Below are 20,918 nucleotides of genomic sequence, written 5' to 3' on the forward strand. Positions count from 1 at the left end.
TTGGAGAAAACTTGCAAGGAGATCCAACCAGTCCATTCTAAAGGAGATCAGTCCTGGGTGTTCTTTGGAAGGAATGATGCTAAAGCTGAAACTCCATTACTTTGGCCACCTCATGCAAAGAGTTGACTCATTGGAAAAGACTCTGATGCTAGGAGGGATTGGGGGCAGGAGGAGAGGAGAATGACAGAGGATGAGATGGTTGGATGGCATCACCGACTCAATGGACATGAGTTTGGGTGAACTCCAGGAATTGGTGATGGACAGTGAGGCCTGGTGTGCTGCAATTCATGGGGTCACAAAGAGTCAGACATGACTGAGCGACTGAACTGAACTGAACTTATACAATATTAGGATATCATACAGAATTGTTCCAGTGCTTGCAAATTTCCCTGTGCTCTACCTATTCATTTCTCTCCTTTCCCTTCCTAAACCCCTGGAAACTACTCATCTTTATACTGTCCCCACAGTTCTGTCCTTTCTTGACAACATGTAGTTGAAATAACAGTTTGTAGCCATTTAAGATGGGCTTTCTTCCACTTGACAGTGTGCATTTAATGTTCCTCTATGTCTTTTGTGGCCTGATGACTTATACATTTTTTATTGTTGAATAATATTCCATTGCACAGTTTTACCATAGTTTCTTTATTTACCCACCATTTGGAAGACATCTTGGTTGCTTCCAAGTTTGGGCAGTTTTGGACAAGATTGCTATAAACATTCATTGCTGGCCTTTTAAAAGCTAAGTTTTCAGCACATTTGTGCAAATTCTAAGGCATATGATAGCTAGATCATAAAACTATATTTAGCATTGTTAGAAAACTGCCAAGCTGTCTTAAAAAGTAGCTGCACCATTTGTATCCCTTATGATTATACAGTGGAAGTGACAGGTTCAAGGTTTTAGACCTGATAGAGTGCCTGAAGAACTATAGACAGGGATTTGGAACACTGTACAGGAGGCCATGACCAAAACCATCCCCAAGAAAAAAGAAGTGCAACAAGACAAAATGGTTGTCTGAGGAGCCCTTAAAAATAGCTGAGAAAAGAAGATAAGCAAAAGGCAAAGGAGAAAGGGAAAGACAAACAATGTTAATGCAGGGTTCCACAGAATAGCAAAAAGAGATAAGAAAGCCTTCTTAAGTGAACAATTTAAAGATAAAAAGGAAAACAATATAAAGAGAAAGACTAAAGATTGCTCCAAAAAAATTAGAGATACCAAGGGACTATTTCATGAAAGATGGGTACAATAAAGGACAGAAATGGTAGGAACCAACAGAGGTAGAAGAGATTAAGAAGAGGTGATAAGAATACATAGAAGAACTGTACAAAAACGTCTTAATTACCTAGATAACCACGATGGTGTGGTCACTCACCTCAAGCCAGATATCCTTAAGTGTGAAGTCAAGTGGGCCTTAGGAAACATTATTACAAACAAAGCTAATAGAGGTGATAGCATTCCAGTTGAGCTATTTCAAATCCTGAAAGATGATGCTGTTAAAGTGCTGTACTCAATATGCCAGCAAATTTGGAAAACTTATCCGTGGCCAAAGGACTGGAAAAGGTCAGTTTTCATTCAAATCCCAAAGAAAGACAATGCCAAAGAATATTCAAACTACCACACAATTGTGCTTACTTAACATGCTAGTAAGGTAATGGTTAAAATCCTTCAAACTAGGCTTCAATAGTATGTGAACCAAGAACTTCCAGGTGTACAAGCTGGATTAGAAAAGGCTGAGGAACCAGAGATCAAATTGCCAATGTCTGTGGGATCATAGGAAAAACATGAGAATTCCAGTAAAACATCTACTTCTGCTTCAGTGACTATGCTAAAGCCTTTGTGTGGATCACAACACACTGCAGAAATTTTTTAAAGAGTTGGGAATACCAGACCACCTTACTTGCCTCCTGAGAAACCTGTATGCAGGTCAAGTAGCAATAGTTATAACCAGACATGGAATAATTGGCTGTTTCAAAACTGAGAAAGGAGTACATCAAGGCTGTATCTTCTCACCCTGCTTATTTAACTTATATGCAGAGTACCTCAAGCGAAATGGGTAGCTGGCCGAATCACAAGCTGGGATGAAGATTTCCATGAGAAAAATGAAAAATTTCAATAATGAAATGACACAACACTAATGGCAGAAAGTTAAGAGGAACTAAAGAGCTTCTTTATGAAGGTGAAAGAAGAGAGTGAAAAAGCTGGTTTAAATCTCAACATTCAAAAGATTAAGATCATGGCATCCAGTCCCATTACTTCATGACAAATAGATGGGAAAATAATGGAAACAGCATCAGATTTTATTTTCTTCGGCTCCAAAATCACTGCGGACAGGGACTGCAGTCATGAAATTAAAAGATGCTTGCTCCTTGGAAGGAAAGCTATGACAAATTGAGACAGCATATTCAAAACAGAGATGTCACTTTGCTGACAAATGTCCATATAGTCAAAACTATCATCTTTCCAGTAGTCATGTATGGATGTGAGAGTTGGACCATAGAGAAGACTGAGAGCCAAAGAATTGATGCCTTCCAACTGTAGTGTTGGAGAAGACTCTTGAGAGGCTTTTGGACAGCAAGGAGATCAAACAAGTCAATTCTAAAGACAGTCAACCTCAAATAGTCATTGGAAGGACTGACACTAAAGCTGAAGCTGCAACACTGACCACCTGATACGAAGAGCCAACTCATTGGAAAAGACCCTGATGCTGGGAAAGATCGAAGGCAAGAGGAGAATTGGGTGGCAGAAGATGAGATGGTTGGGTGGCATCACTGAAACAATGGACATGAGTTTGAGCAAACTCCAGGAGATGGTGAAGGACAGAGAAGACTGTTGTGCTGCAGTCCACAGGGTAGTAAAGAGTCGGATAGGACTGAGCAACTGAACAAAAACAATGTTACTTTGCACTTCTAGAATGATGGAAAATATTAGTTTCAATATGGTACACTAATTTCTAAAAGAATAATGATAATATTACAGTATTGAGCCACTATTTTGTACTTAACAGTTTCATCTCAATAATGATAACATGGTTGTTGTCATCATCATCATTGTTGCTGCTCCTGTTGCTATTGTGATCTGGGTGGGTTGCTTCTCCAATCACAATCATCTATCCTAAGGGAATCACATTTTTGTTCAAATATCGAATATTTTTCCATGAAATTGATGTGAATTAGGGTACACTTACTCTATCCAAACTTAATAGAAGCTATTTCAGTCTATGGTTGGGAACAGTTGAAGGTGATGCCTTATTGGACATAAACAATGATGCATCTTGTTCCAGTAGTTGTCAGGAATTATGGTACCATGATGAAAGACGGCCTACAAAAAGGATGGCAAGTCATGAAAAAATCAGAGAAATGAAGCTTGAATATTAAATCATGCAATTAACCTGCAGCATCTGAGCTTTCAGTAATATAATAAATTTCCATAATTTGTGCTGGCTTTTCTACTTGCATATGAAAGCAAGTTAGTTGATAAATATATGAAAGTAATATCCTTCTATTCTAAAACTACATGGATGTCATTCAGTAGAGTAATTAAATAAGTTTTGAAAAATAATGACTCATTATTAAGGATAAGCAAAAATAATTAAGGTAGGGTCATATACTATTGTGGAAAAACCATGGACAGAAGAAAAAATACTTTTACTATTAAAATCTAAAAGATACTAATTCTTTTAGTAAATAATTGAATTTAGTTTTCAAATTTTATTTATGCTTTCCTTATTTGGTTAAAAAAGTAAAATTGGTTTATAAATATTTCTATATTTTTTATTACTCAATCTGTTTTTTTTGTTTTGTTAATAGCTATTTTGTTTACATAAAATGAACAGACAATTGTATATCACTTTACCATATTTTGGAGGATGCTTAATTCTCAATTTAAACAAAATTGTAGTACACGTTCCTTTAGAATTTGAAAGAACTTTGACTAAAACCACAATGCCCTGAAAGTTTTACCTGAAGGAAGAAATTGATAAAATTTGTTAATAAAATTTTCCCAAGTATACTCCTCTAACGCCTTATCCTTTGTGGTCAGTTGATTAAAATAGGTTTATTGAGCCTCTATTTCACAGCATTCTGGATCTCAACAAAAATTGGCAATAACCTAAGAACCTATCAGGTTGATTTATTTTAACATCTGACTTCTATAGGTTTATTATTTTAATTTTTAATTGAATAAATTCAAGATATTTTCTTTAATAATAAGAGTCATAAGTATTTAGATACAATTTTGGTGTCAAAATGCTTTCTTTTTTCCCATTTTAAAACATGTTAAAGTTTTTCATTGTGAATTCTCTGTGGAAAAAAAGTTCTTAGAGAGTTTTAAATGCTTATTTTATAAATATCTTAAGGAAATTATATATTTCTTCTCATTTTAATTCTATTTAACACCATATGGGCAGTTAAGTTTAAATATAGATTGTGCAAATCCTCAATCGAAAGGAAACCTATATTTATTGTTGTTCAATTAGAAAAAGCAATTCATCGAACCTGGACTGGTGATTCATTTCATATATGATATTATACATGTTTCAATGCCATTCTCCCGAATCATCCCACCCTCACCCTCTCCCACAGAGTCCAAAAGACTGTTCTATACATCTGTGTCTTTTTTGCTATCTCGCATACAGGGTTATCATTACCATCTTTCTAAATTCCATATATATGTCTTAGTATACTGTATTGGTGTTTTTCTTTCTGGCTTACTTCACTCTGTATAATAGGCTCCAGTTTCATCCACCTCATTAGAACTGATTCAAATGTATTCTTTTTAATGGCTGAGTAATACTCTATTGTGTATATGTACCACGGCTTTCTTATCCATTCATCTGCTGATGGACATCTAGGTTGCTTCCATGTCCTGGCTATTATAAACAGTGCTGCGATGAACATTGGGGTACACGTATCTCTTTCAATTCTGGTTTCCTCAGTGTGTATGCCCAGTGGGATTGCTGGGTCATAAGGCAGTTCTATTTCCAGTTTTTTATGGAGTCTTCGCATTGTTCTCCATAGTGGCTGTATAGTTTGCATTCCCACCAACAGTGTAAGAGGGTTCTCTTTTCTCCACACCCTCTCCAGCATTTATTGCTTGTAGACTTTTGGATAGCAGCCATTCTGACTGGCATGAAATGGTACCTCATTGTGGTTTTGATTTGCATTTCTCTGATAATGAGTGATGTTGGGCATCTTTTCATGTGTTTGTTAGCCATCTGTATGTCTCCTTTGGAGAAATGTCTGTTTAGTTCTTTGGCCCATTTTTTGATTGGGTCGTTGATACAGGATGCTTGGGGCTGGTGCACTGGGATGACCCAGTGGGTATGGGGAAGGAGGTGGGAGCGGGGTTCAGGATGCGGAACACATGTACACCTGTGGCGGATTCATGTTGATGTATGGCAAAACCAATACAACATTGTAAAGTAATTAACCTCCAATTAAAATAAATTTATATTAAAAAAAAAGAAAAAGCAATTCAGTTCAATTCAGTCCCTCAGTCGTGTCCGACTCTTTGTGACCCCATGAACCGCAGCACGCCAGGTCTCCCTGTCTATCACCAACTCCCAGAGTCCACCCAAACTCATGTCCATTGTGTCGGTGATGCCATCCAACCATCTTATCTTCTGTCGTCCCCTTCTCCACCTACCCTCAATCTTTCCCAGTATCAGAGTCTTTTCAAAGGAGTCAGCTCTCCACATCTGGTGGCCAAAGTACTGGAGTTTCACTCTCAACATCAGTCCTTCCAATGAACACCCTGGACTGATCTCTTTTAGGATGGACTGGTTGCAAGTCCTTGCAGTCCAAGGGACTCTCAAGCGTCTTCTCCAACACCACAGTTCAAAAGCATCAATTCTTCAGTGCTCAGCTTTCTTTATAGTCCAATTCATACATCCATACCTGACTACTGGAAAAACCATAGCCTTGACTAGAGGAACATTTGTTGGCAAAGTAATGTCTGTGCTTTTGAATATGCTGTCTAGGTTGGTCATAAATTTCCTTCCAAGGAGCAAGCATCTTTTAATTTCATGGCTGCTATCACCACCCACAGTGATTTTGGAGCCCAGAAAAATAAAGTCAGCCACTGTTTCCCCATCTATTTGCCATTAAGTCCTACCTAATAATGTTACACTGTTTATTTTAAATTTAGATTTTTTAAAATAGAGGATACCCATAAGGAATTCTACCTACTAAGGAATACAATCATTTTGAAAATTCTGTTAAGAATTGATTGAAATGCTATTGACCTAAGAAACCATTCATCCATAAATAAATCAAAGAAAGGAAGATTTGCTATTTTCATGTCTGAAAATTAAGCTTTGGTCCACAACTAAATTAATGTCCTCTTGGAACACCTTCTCTTAACTTTCTAAAAATTATTTCTGAGGAATAGATTGTAGCATCAAGGTTCACTATTTTTATAATGACAGAAAAAAAAGAGTACTTTTTATTACCCTCATTGGATATAATTTTATCAAATATCATGTATACCTGGATTCTAGAGATAATGTAAATTTTGTGCATATTTGTAATTCAGGAGTACAGCAAAATATTTAAAATGTTCATCATTTTACTCAGTTGAATTTGAATACAATAAAGTCAGAATAATGGAAGTAGCATGAGGACAGGAAGAGGAAAGGAAGGAACACTGGCACTTTGTACAGCAAAAGCTGGTCTTAGTAAGATGGAATAGTCAAGACAGTACAATTACAGTATGCTACCAAATATTCAATCATTCATTCATCTCCTTTCATTTATCTATTAATTCAACACTTAAATAATGAGCATGTACTATGTGGTGGTCATTGTAATGACTATCACGTATGTAACGATAAGTAAAAAAACAAACAAACAAACACAAAAAGACAGTGCTTTCATGGAGATTATAGTATTGGAAGTGTTCAAAAGTTAACAAAATTCTCCATTAAAATGTGAGTCATGAAAGTGTTATATGTGTTATAAAGGAGTAATATTATGCTTTTAAGAGCTTATTTAATCTTGTTGGAAAAATAGAGAAGAGTTTCTGAAGAATTAAATTATTAATTCCTAACATTGTATGCCATGTTTATTATAGATCATAAATTCTTCTAGTCATTAGGATGAATTATCAATATCTTATGTTGCCCTTACAACAACCATAATAGCTATATACTTTTTTATGTTTAATTTTTGATATACAATTTTAAATGCTGTCTTTGCCCTAAAGATAAATGGTTCATAAAGAAATTATATGTGGCCCTAAAGGGAGTGAAGGAGGCTAATACACACCGACACACAGAAAAGATCTTGCCCTACCACAAAATTTTCTGACTTAAAGCAACTGAGCTATATACTTTTACCATCTTCCTTTTATTAGTACCTGTGAAGACCTAAGTCTCAGGCAGATTAAATAACTTGCTGAAGGTTGCACAACTGGTGAATGATACAGCCAGGAGTAAGATCCATGAATACTAGTGCTAGAGCCTGCAGTTTTAACCCCTGTAATGCACTCCAGTGAGAACCTAAGTATAATATCGAGAGGTGGAGTTTATTAGCAAGCCTCATCATGTAGATCAAGCAGCAGTCATCAAGAGAACAGTAAAAATAATTCAGGAGAGAAGAATAATTATAATAATTATAAATCGAATATGCAGCAACCTCATGAATTAGGAAAGGCAGCATATAAAGAATATATACATACATATATTTATATAAAAAACTAGGCTTGAATCTACCTGATGAAAACAATCAGTAGTTTTCTTATATCAGTTTGCATAGGAGTCAACATAAACTCAAATTACAGAATGAAGATCAATCGTATAACAGAAAGAACACTACTCTATGACAGAACACTGTGTCTACTCCTAACCTTACCACATAAAACTGAAGTGCCTTAAGGAGGTCATTTTATTAAAACTTTATTTTTTTTAACAATTGTAACAGAAATTGAACCACTTTTTTCAATTCACAGATACACAGTGTTCTGAAATTGAATTTTTTAAGTTAACACACACACTTATATTTGCTTCTGTTTTGTAAATATCTATTGTTAAATCAAATCTAAATCTTAAAAAGTAATTTTCCATTTATTTATTCAACAAAAATTTATAAATCCTTATTAAAGATAGTAGACAGAAGCAGTGAAAACATAGAGAAGGGCAAAATATTGGAGCTCATTTTCAAGAGCAGGTGACAAAATTAGCAACTAAACAAAACTGTGAAGTGAAAGTCACTTAGTCGTGTCTGACTCTGCAACCCCGTGAACTATACAATCTATGGGATTCTCTAGGCCAGAGTACTGGAGTGGGTAACCTTTCCCTTTTCAAGGGGATCTTCCCAAGCCAGGTATCGAACCCAGGCATTGTAGGCAGATATTTTACCACGGGGCCACAAGGGAAACCTAAGAATACTGTAGTGGGTAGCCTACCCCTTATCCAGCAGATTTTCCCACCAGGGATGGAACCACAGTCTCCTGCATTTCAGGCATATTCTTTACCAACTGAGCTATCAGGTAAGCCAAACAAAATTGTATACAAATATAGTTTAACTTAATAATTGAATATGAAACTTACAGAGCCATTATCAAATAACTCTGGTATAGGTAAAAATTGTTGTTGTTGTTGAATCGCTGTTATGTCTGACTCTTTTGTGACTTCATGGACTCCTCTGTCCATGGGATTTTCCAGGCAAGAATACCAGAGTGGATTGCCATTTCCTTCTCCAAGGGATCTTCCTGATTCACCCAGGGATCAAGCCTGAACCCATGTCTCCTGAATGTGTCTCCAACATTGCAGGCAGATTGTTTACCACTAAACCCACCAGGGAGATTGTTTACCACTAAGCCATCCTGTCAGCTACCTTCATCCAATTCCCAAACAGCTCTTTTAAATATATCAATGGGATGTCTGCATTTATAAAGGAATATATAAATATTCTTAATAGAAATATAAATTATGGGGTAAATACTCTGCTAACAGGTTTCACTTTCTTTTTTTTTTTTTTTTTAATTTAACAGGTTTCACTTTCTGAAAGCCACACACTGAAGAAAAATTACATTTAAAAAACAAATTCCTATATTTTACACAATCTTCTGCTGGATATTTACCATATTTGTATGATAAATATTCAATAAGCTACTCTATTGTATTAGAGTTTCTACAGAAGCAAAGCTAATAGATATTATAAATCCTATTTAAAAGTTTGATTTTCCTTAAGAAAAACAATTTCAATATCTTTTGTGAAAACTCATTTTTTTTTCAGTAAATATATTTGAGACAAATTTGTACTTCTAGTATTTTCTATTTCTTTTCTTCACTGAAAATGTATCACTTCAATCTATCAAGGGGATCAAAGTTATTAAGTGAATGAAACATCCAGTATCTCAGTAATCTCAAGTAAATGCAACATTTTCTAGGGCTTATACAGTATTTCTCATAACCACTCATTACAAAATAATGTTTTACAAATTCTCTTTACTTCTCAAAATTTCCCTTTATTCATTTTTTAGAAGTCCTTGTCCTGCTTTTCACTGGAAAAGTCAACTATTTTTCAGGTGTTAAGTTAAATATTAACTCTTAAGAATCCATGAAGATTTTTCTCTTTTATAGTATACCAATGCTTTCCTTTATGAATGAAACACATTTTAAAGTATTGTTTGAGTTTTCAACTATTCAGTATGCACTTTCTCTACCAATTATATGGTATATAATTGTGATCTCTTATATGGTATATATTGTGATCTCAATGACCATGTGTGCTTTGTCCACCCTTATCTACCAAAGGCCTATTGCAGTGCCTTGTACAGGATATAAATGGATGAACTTTGGGGGTTGAAATAATGGGAGGAAACCTACCCTTCATTTGTTACTTTCTTTTGCATAGGAAATGCTCAGAATTATGTCACTCACTTAAGTTCCAATATTTATACTTATTTGTGCCAGTGCTTAGTTCTTCCAGTTGCAAAAGACAAAGATGCCTGTGTTTGACAGAACAATTTGTTATGACTCTATTTCCTCCAGCAGTCTCATGGTGCAAATACAAAATACAGCAGAGATTGACAACCAATTTTTATCTTCTTAATCTACCATTTTCCTGTCCTTGTGGATTAATTTTAGTGCCCAAAATTTAGATAAATATGTCTACTGAGATTTTCCTTCCTCCAATTTTACTTTATCTAATTTTATGAGCTCAAGAGACTTCACTGTGCTTAATTAATTTCAATGGTCAAATTTCTAATCTTTCCAGTTTCCCTAAGTAGGTCTTTAAGGGAATAATTTTAATAAGCAGCAGATAATTTTTTCTTTGTTTCAGTATATCCTTCTATGCCTACAAAAAGATGCAGTAAATGTTTGGAAAAAAATAACATGAGTACTAATCAAGAATATTACTCATGCATGATGAGTTCACATGCAATTTAATAATTATTCTATTTTACTGTGTCTAAGCTTGTATTACCACCTCCACCACCCAGAAAACAAAAACAAACAAACAAAAAGGTCTATAACAAGGGAACTGGAGTCAGAGAACTAAAAAGAGTGAGGTACATAGGAAAAAAAGCCAATCCAAAAGTAATTTTTGAACGAGTTACCACTCTTATATACAAGGGGTTGATCTTTCTATAGACTATAGACACAGCATAGAATATACACTGTGATAGAATAGAATATGATAGAACAGAACAGAATAGAATAGAGCAGGTAGAATACACTTGAGAAATTTCTGCCTGAAACATGGAAGATAGGAGTTTTATGTCCATCATACCCTGACCCTTATCAGTTAAGTGTGGGTTAGGCTGTGTGCTGTGTCAGCACAGCCAAGCAAGCTTGGCAGACTCCCCATGCACAGTATAAAAGCCCTGAGAAAGAAAGCAAGCTCAGGTTGAGGTGCTGAGGGTACTGCTTATCCTTGCATGTAGCTGGATGCCATAGGAATAGCCAAAGATCAAAGAGGATCTCAGATATTGTGATATGTGATGTAAAATTCCAGTCCACATTATGACTACAAGAGTAATTTTTTTTTCTTTAAATTTTCTTTCTTTCTTGGCTGTGCTAGGTCTTCGTTGTTGTGCAGGTTTTTGTTTAGTTGTGGCAAGCAGGGGCTACTCTCTAGTTATGGTGTGCAGTGTTTTCATTGTGGTGACTTCTCTTATTGCTGAGCACAGGCTCAAGGGCATGCACACTTGAGTAGGTGCAGTGCAAGGTTCTCTATAGTTGTTTTCTTGGACTCTAGAGCACAGGCTAAATAGTTGTGGCACAAGGGCTTAGTTGCTCCACAGCGTGTGGGATCTTCCCAGACCAGGTATTGAACCCAGGTTTCCTGAACTGGCAGGTGGATTCTTTACCACTCAGCCACCAGGGAAGACTGTAATATATTTTAATTGTTCATTATTAAGCTATAAAAATAATTAAAAGAGATAAGAAGGAAAATAAAAAGCACTGATGATACCACCAGTCAGATAAATAACATCTGTAACTGGAACATTCCACAGAATATCTGATCAATATTCTTCCAAACCACTAAAGTTGTGGGGAAACAAACAAACGAACAAAAAAGCAAAAACAAAGCCTTAGAAATTGTCATGGATCAAAGAAGACAAAGGAGAAACAATGACTAAATGCAATGTGATTTCCTGGATTGGATCTTGGAAAAGAAAAAGACATTAGTAAAAAAAAAAAAAAAAAAAAAAAAAAAAAAACTGGTAAAATTCAAATAAAATCTGTCATCTAGTTAACAATAATATACCAATATTACTTTCTTGCATGTGTGTTCAGCCACTAAGTTGTGTCCAACTCTGCGACCCCATGGACTACAGCATGCCAGGCTTCCCTGTCCTCCACTATCTCCCTGAATTTGCTCAAATTCATGTCCGTTGAGTCAGTGATATTATCTAATCATCTCATCCTGTGTTGCCTTCTTCTGCTTTTGCCTTAAGTCTTTGCCAGCTTCAGGGTTACTTTCTTAGTTTCAACAAATATATCACTGTTATGTAAGAAGTTAATATTAGGGAAACTTGGTGAAGAGGATATGGAAACTCTTTGACCATTTTTGCAAGGTTCCTCCAAATATAAAATTGTTGCTGTCTCAGTCCAGTTGGGTTAGTATGACAAAAAAAGGACAGATTTGGTGAGCTTATAACAACAGAAATTTATTCCTCACAACTCTGGAGGCTGAAAAATCCAAGATCAGAGTGCAAACATGGTCATGTTCTATGTTTGGTGAGTACTAGCTTCCTGGCTCATAATTAACTGTCTTCTAGCTATAACTTCACATGACCAAAGCAACAAGGGAGCTTTTACTATTCTCCTTCATAAGGACACTAATTCTATTCATGAAGGTCCTACCTTCCTGACCTAACATCTCCCCAGAGGTGCCACGTCCTAATACTATCTCTTTGAGCACTAGATTTCAACACATAAATTTTGGAGAAAAAAAGCATTCAGTTTGCATACAAGTCTGAAGGACATTCCTGGTGGCTCAGATGGTAAAGCATCTGCCTACAATGCAGGAGACCCGAGTTCAATCCCTGGATAGAGAAGATCTCCTGGAGAAGGAAATGGCAACCCACTCCAGTATCTTGCCTGGAAAATCCCATGGGAGGAGGAGTCTGGTAGGGTACAGCCCATGGGGTCACAAAGAGTCAGACACGACTGAGTGACTTCACTTTCTTTTTACAAGCATTCAGGTCATAGCAATTCTGAATAAAAATTTATCTAAAGAATCAGATATGCATATGGCATGTTTCTTTTGCATCACTTTTACAAATATATACTAATACAGAAAGTATTTTGCATAGGGTTTCCCTGGTGGCTCAGTGGTAAAAGAATCCGCCTACCAACGCAAGAAACATGGGTTTGATCCCTGGGCCTCCTTTGTAGCTCAGTTGGTAAAGAGTCCTCCTATAATGCAGGAGACCTGGTTTTGATTCCTGGGTTGGGAAGGTCCCTGGAGAAGGAAATGACAACCAACTCCAGTATTCTTGCCTGGAGAATCCCATGGGTGGTAGCCTGCCAGTCTCCTCTATCCATGGGATCGCAAGAGTCGGACATGACTTAGTGACTAAACCACCACCACCACCACCACCAGGAAGATCTTACATGACTCGAAGCAACTAAGCCCATGTGGGGAAATGAACAAGATGGTGCCAGTCAGGCTATCTCACCCTCTAGCACCATGTTCTATAAACAATGACTTTGCATTGTTATGTAATAGCTGAAATCACTTATAGCACTGTGCATATACCTCACAGGGTACTCACTTGGTTGCGGGCTACTCCGTGTGGTGTGCCTGTGTGAGCTTCACCACTAAAGTTCTGGCTGCTGCTGCCTTGGGGCTACATTAGAACAATATCATGGTTATGTTATGTGAGGTTATGCTATGGATGGTTATGTTATGTTATGACTGCTGCTACAGCTGCTGCATTAACCAGGAGAGAGGCTGTGTTACGGCTGTGATGCCAGCCAGGAGAGAATAAATGTGTCTGCAGTTCCTGCGCTCCTCGAATTTCCTTCCACCTCTCAGCTCACATCTTGCCTACCCTGGGTTCAGCAAACAGTGTGCACAGTGAGATACACTGAGACAACAGGCTCTGTGAGCAGGATCAGCAAGACAGCTCATGTGTCACAACTATAGAACCTATGATCTAAAGTTTGGAAACCGCAACTACTGAGCCCATATTCTGCAACTACTGAAGCCCACATGCCCTAGAACCTGTGCTCCACAACAAGGGAAGCCACTCCAATGAGAAGCCCAAGCACTGCAATGAAGAGTAGTCTCCACTCGATGCAACTAGAGGAGAGCAGATACAGCAATGAAAACCCAGCAGAGGTAAAAATAAAACAAAATAAATTTACGAATTAATTAATTTTAATATGTGCATATGTGTTTACTAATCATTCAGTTCAGTCAGTTCAGTTCAGTCGCTCAGTCATGTCCGACTCTTTCCGACCCCGACTCTTTCCGACCCCATGAATTGCAGCACGCCAGGCCTCCCTGTCGATCACCAACTCCTGGAGTTCACCCAAACTCATATCCTTAGAGTTGGTGATGCCATCCAGCCATCTCATCCTCTGTCGTCCCCTTCTCCTCCTGCCCTCAATCCCTCTCAGCATCAGAGTCTTTTCCAAGGAGTCAACTCTTCACATGAGGTGGCCAAAGTATTGGAGTTTCGGCTTTAGCATCAGTTCTTCCAATGAACACCCAGGACTGATCTCCTTTAGAATGGACTGGTTGGATCTCCTTGCAGTCCAAGGGACTCTCAAGAGTCTTCTCCAATACCACAGTTCAAAAGCATCAGTTTTTCAGTGCTCAGCTTTCTTCACAGTCCAACTCTCACATCCATATATGACCACTGGAAAAACCATAGCCTTGACTAGACGGACCTTTGTTGATAAAGTAATGTCTCTGCTTTTGAATATGCTATCTAGGTTGGTCATAACTTTCCTTCCAAGGAGTAAGCGTCTTTTAATTTCATGGCTGCAGTCACCATCTGCAGTGATTTTAGAGCCCCCAAAAATGAAGTCTGATACTGTTTCCACTCTTTCCCCATCTATTTCCCATGAAGTGATGGGACTGGAGGCCATGATCTTCGTTTTCTGAATGTTGAGCTTTAAGCCAACTTTTTCACTCTCCACTTTCACTTATCAAGAGGCTTTTGAGTTCCTCTTCACTTTCTGCCATAAGGGTGGTGTCATCTGCATATCTGAGGTTATTGATATTTCTCCCGGCAAGCTTGATTCCAGCTTGTGTTTCTTTCAGTCCAGCATTTCTCATGATGGACTCTGCATATAAGTTAAATAAGCAGGGTGACAATATACATCCTTGACGTACTCCTTTTCCTATTTGGAACCAGTCTGTTGTTCCATGTCCAGTTCTAACTGTTGCTTCCTGACCTGCATACAGATTTCTCAAGGGGCAGATCAGGTGGTCTGGTATTCCCATCTCTTTCAGAATTTTCCACAGTTTCTTGTGATCCACACAGTCAAAGGCTTTGGCATAGTCAATAAAGCAGAAATAGATGTTTTTCTGGAACTCTCTTGCTTTTTCCATGATCCAGCAGATGTTGGCAGTTTGATCTCTGGTTCCTCTGCCTTTTCTAAAACCAGCTTGAACATCAGGAAGTAGGAATTTGATTTAGGTCATACCTGAATGGTCTAGTGGTTTTCCCCAAATTTAAGTCTGAATTTGGCAATAAGGCGTTCATGATCTGAGCCACAGTTAGCTCCCAGTCTTGTTTTTGCTGACTGTACAGAGCTTCTCCATCTTTGGCTGCAAAGAATATAATCAATCTGATTTCGGTGTTGACCATCTGGTGATGTTCATGTGTAGAGTCTTTTCTTGTGTTGTTGGAAGAGGGTGTTTGGTATGACCAGTGCGTTCTCTTGGAAAAACTCTATTAGCCTTTCCCCTGCTTCATTCCATATTCTAAGGCCAAATTTGCCTGTTACCCGAGGTGTTCCTTGACTGCCTACTTTTGCATTCCAGTCCCCTATAATGAAAAGGACATCTTGTTTGGGTGTTAATTCTAAAAGGTCTTGTAGGTCTTCATAGAACCATTCAACTTCAGCTTCTTCAGCATTACTGGTTGGGATATAGACTTGGATTACTGTGATATTGAATGGTTTGCCTTGGAAATGAACAGAGATCATACTAATCATTAACCTGGTATAAATACAGATACATGAGTGTAACATACACAATTGTAAATATACACTCATATATGTGTGTGTCTATGTGTTGCTGACCTGTTTAGAAGTTTATAGTGATAAAGAATTGATATAAATTAACAACAGTTTTTTATACAAATTAAAAGAGTAAAAGCTAAATTTAAAATGGCTTCTTTGGTATGATTAAAATTTATTCTTCTATTTTAGTCCTAGATTAGCCCTGTCTTTCAATAAAATAAATATTTGGCATTTAGACCACAGGGTTCTGATTTCATTTCATTAAGCTTCATATGTTTATCCTAAAAATCTCAAGTGCTTTTGAAGGGAATGCCTAGAGCTTGAGTAGGTCATCAACTCAGTCAACCAGATCATCACAGCTGACACCCAGCTAGTGCTGGCTGTGTCAAACACTCCTCCTAGGAGGTTTATATGTACTAATTCATTTAACCCTCATGAGAACCATGTGAAGCAGTTGCCAATGAGAAAATTGAAGAATAAAAATGTGCTCAATGTTATACAGCTAATAAGTGGTGGGTCTAGGATATGAAACAAGCTAACCTAGCTCCCAAATTCAGTTTACAATGACTCACCCACAAAAGTAGGTTTCTATATCAATTGTAAATAAAGTCACTACTTTATCAGGAACAACTAAAATAGTCCCTAGAAAATTCTGAGTTTTTGCTCAAGAATATAACTAGGCAATTTGATAGTTGTTGTTGTTGTTCACACTCAGTTGTGTCCAACTCCATGTGACCCCAAGTACTACCCCATGCCAGGCTTCCCTGTTCTTCACTATCTCCTGGAGTTTGCTCAAACCTATATCCATTGAGTTGATGATGCCACTCAACCATCTCATCCTCTGTTGCCTCGTTCTCCTCCTGCCCTCAATCTTTCCCAACATCAAATTTGATAGTAGTTAAAGCCTAATAAAAAGTCCACCTCAAGTGTATGAACAATCATAGGAGCCACTGATATTTTTAAAACACATTTGTAACACTGAAAGGCACAATTTTTTCCTTTACTTGTTGCTTATCGTGACATATTTTGCATATTGGAGCATAGTCCCAAGGAGATGACTCTTTTTGAAGAGAAATTTAGCTGAGATTAATTAAACAATTAGTTTGGTAATTAATTATTACCTCTCATTAATTATTATTATTAATGAGAGGTAATAATTAATGAGAGGTAATTAATTATTGCCTCTCATTAATATATTAAAAATATCAAATGGATCATAGACTTATCATGGGTTAATCAGAAAGGATTCAAATTTTTATATTTTCTGGATATATGCCCAGGAGTGGATTGCCATATCATACGTTAGCTCTACTTTTAGTTTTTTAAGAAACCTCCATACTGTTTTCCATAACAGTTATACCAGTTATATTCCCTGAACAGTATAGGAGGGTTCCCTTTTTTTCACACCCTGTTGAGCATTTATTATTTGTAGACATTTTGATGATAGCCATTCTGACTGGTGTGAAGTCATATTTCATTGTAGTTTTGATTTGCATTTCTCTAATAATTAGCTATGTTAAGTATCTTTTCACATGCCTCTTGGCCATCTGTATGTCTTCTCTGAAGAAATGTCAATTTAGATTTTCTGTCAATTTTTAATTGGGCTTTTTTTTATATTGAGATATATAAGCTGCTTGGATATTTTGGAAATTAACCACTTGTCAATCACATCACTTGTAAATATTTTCCCCCAGCCTTTGGTTGGCTTTTTCTTTTGTTTATTGTTTCCTTTGTGCAAAAGTTTTTAAGTTTGATTAGGTCTCATTTGTTTATTTTTTATTTTATTTCTTTTGCTTTGGGAGACTGACCTAAGTAAACATTGCTATGATTTATGTCAGAGAATGTTTTGCCTATGTTCTCTTTTAGGAGTTTTATGGTGTCATTTTGACTTTATTTTTGTGTACAGTGTGAGGGAATGTTATAACTTCATTGACTTACATGAGGTTGTCCAGGTTTGCAAATACCATTTGCTGAAGATATTGTCTTTTCTCCATTGTATATTCTTGCCTCATTTGTCAAAAATTAAATGATCTTAGGTGTGCAGGTTTATTTTAGGGCTCTCTATTCTGTTCCATTGATCTGTGTGTCTGCTTTTTGTGCCAATACCAAGCTGTTTTGATTACTGTAGCTTTGTGGTATTGTATCCAGCTTTCTTCTTTTTCTTCAGAATTTCTTTGGTAATTTGGAGTCATTTGCGGGTCCATATAAATTGTAGGATTGTTCTAGTTCTACAAAAACATGGCATAGGTAATTTGATAGGGGTTGGATAAAATCTCCAGTTTGCTTTGGGTAGTATGGCCATTTTAATAAAATTAATTCTTCCAAACCAAGAGGATGGAACATGTTTCCATTTCTTTGAATCATCTTCAATTTCCTTTATCAATGTTTTTTTCCTCACAGCATATAGGTCTTCCAACTCCTTGGATAGGTTTATTCCTGGTTATTTTTATGTGCTTTTAAAATGGATGTTTAAAAACATTTTATGTTATTTCACTGTTACTATAAAGACATGCAATATACTTCTTTATATTAATCTCATATATTGCCACCTTGCTGAGCTCATTTATCAGCTCTGAGAGTTTTTATGTGGAGTCCGACTCTTTTTGACCCATAGACCATAAAGTTCAAGGAATTCTCCAGGCCAGAATGAGTCCAGAAAGAGTCCACCTGCAATGTGGGAGACCTGTGTCTCCCACATTGCAGGTGGACTCTTTACCAGCTGAGCCACAAGGGAAGCCCAAGAATACTGGAGTGGGCAGCCTATCCCTTCTCCAGTGGATCATCCCAACCCAGGAATTGAACTGGCATCTCCTACATTGCTGGTGGATTCTTTACCAACTGAGCTATCAGGGAAGCCCAAATTTGAAAAGATACATGCACCCTAATGTTCACAGCAGCACTATCTGTGATAGTCAGGACATGGAAGCAACCAAAGTGTCCATTAACAGATGAATGGATAAAGATGTGCCATGCATATACAATACACTATTATTTGGCCATAATAAAAAAATGAAATATTGCCACTGTCAGCAATACAAATGGACCTAGAGATTATTATGGCCTTCTTGGGTGACTCAGAATGAAAAGAATCTGATTGCAATGTGGGAGACCTGGTTCAATCCCTGGGTAGGGAAGATACCCCGGAGATGGGAATGGCTACCCAATCCATTATTTTTTCCTAGAGAATTTCATGGGTAGAGAATTCTGGTAGGCTATAGTCCATGGGGTCACAAAAGGTCAGACGCTGAGTGACTAAAACTTTCATTTTCTTCAGAGATTGTGGCTCAGAGGTTAAAGCGTCTGCCTGCAATGAAAGAGACCTGGGTTTGATCCCTGGGTTGGGAAGATCCCCTGGAGAAGGAAATGGCAACCCACTCCAGTATTCTTGCCTGGAGAATCCCATGGATGGAGGAGCCTGGTGAGCTACAGTCCACGGGGTCACAAAGAGTTGGACACGGCTGACCGACTTCACTTTCACTTTCACTTTATCATACTGAGTGAAGTAAACCACAGAGCAAAAGACAAATATTATATGCTATCACTTATATCTGGAATCTATAAAATAATGGAAACAAACTTATTTAAAGTTGAAGGATATAAAATTAACAGACAGAAATACCTTGCATTCCTATACACTAACAATGAGAAAACAGAAATTAAGGAAACAATTCCATTCACCATTGCATGGGAAAGAATAAAATACTTAGGAATATACCTACCTAAAGAAACAAAAGACCTATATATAGAAAACTATAAAACACTGGTGAAAGAAATCAAAGAGGACACAAATATATGGAGAAATATACCATGTTCATGGATTGGAAGAATCAATATAGTGAAAATGAGTATACTACCCAAAGCAATCTATAGATTCAATGCAATCCCTATCAAGCTACCACCAGTACTTTTCATAGAACTAGAACAAATAATTTCACAATTTGTATGGAAATACAAAAAAACCTCGAATAGCCAAAGCTCTTGAGAAAGAAGAATGGAACTGGAGGAAATAACCTGCCTGACTTCAGGCTCTACTACAAAGCCACAGTCATCAAGACAGTATGGTTCTGGCACAAAGACAGAAATATAGATCAACGGAACAAAATAGAAAGCCCAGAGATAAATCCACACACCTATGGATGGACACCTATCTTTGAAAAGGAGGCAAGAATATACAATGGAGAAAAGACAATCTCTTTAACAAGTGGTGCTGGGAAACTGGTCATCTACTTGTAAAAGAATGAAACTAGAACTCTTTCTAACACCATACACAAAAATAAACTCAAAATGGATTAAAGATCTAAATGTAAGACCAGAAACTATAAAACTCCTAGAGGAAAATATAGGCAAAACACTCTCCAACATAAATCACAGCAAGATCCTCTATGACCTGCCTCCCAGAATATTTGAAATAAAAGCAAAAATAAACAAATGGGACCTAATTAAAATTAAAAGCTTTTGCACAATGAAGGAAACTATAAGCAAGGTGAAAAGACAGCCTTCAGAACATGAGAAAATAATATCAAATGAAGCAATTGACAAAGAATTAATCTCAAAAATATACAAGCAGTTCCTACAGCTCAATTCCATAAAAATAAATGACCCAATCAAAAAATGGGCCAAAGAACTAAACAGATATTTCTCCAAAGAAGCTATACAGATGGCTAACAAACACATGAAAGGATGCTCAACATCACTCATTATCAGAGAAATGCAAAAACAAAAAAACAAAAAAACACAATGAGGTACTATTTCACACCAGAGTGGCTGCTATCCAAAAGTCTACAAGCAATTAATGCTGGAGACGGTGTGGAGAAAAGGGAACCCTCTTACACTATTGGTGGAACGCAAACTAGTACAGCCACTATGGAGAACAATGTGGAGATCCCTTAAAAATCTGGAAACAGAACTGCCATATGACCCAGAAATCCCACTGCTGGCCATACACACTGAGGAAACTGGAAATGAAAGAGACACGTGTACCCCAATGTTCATTGCAGCACTCTTTACAATAGCCAGGACATGAAAGCAACCTAGATGTCCATCAGCAGACAAATGGATAAGAAAGCTGTGGTACATATACACAATGGAATATTACTCAGCCATTAAAAAAATACATTTTTAATCAGTTCTAATGAGGTGGATGAAACTGGAGCCTATTATACAGAGTGAAGTAAGCCAGAAAGAAAAACACCAATACAGTATACTAATGCATATATGGAGAAGGCAATGGCACTACACTCCAGTACTCTTGCCTGGAAAATGCCATGG

The sequence above is a fragment of the Bubalus kerabau genome, chromosome 9 (assembly GCF_029407905.1).
Source record: "Bubalus kerabau isolate K-KA32 ecotype Philippines breed swamp buffalo chromosome 9, PCC_UOA_SB_1v2, whole genome shotgun sequence".
In the NCBI taxonomy this organism is placed as follows: Eukaryota; Metazoa; Chordata; class Mammalia; order Artiodactyla; family Bovidae; genus Bubalus; species Bubalus kerabau.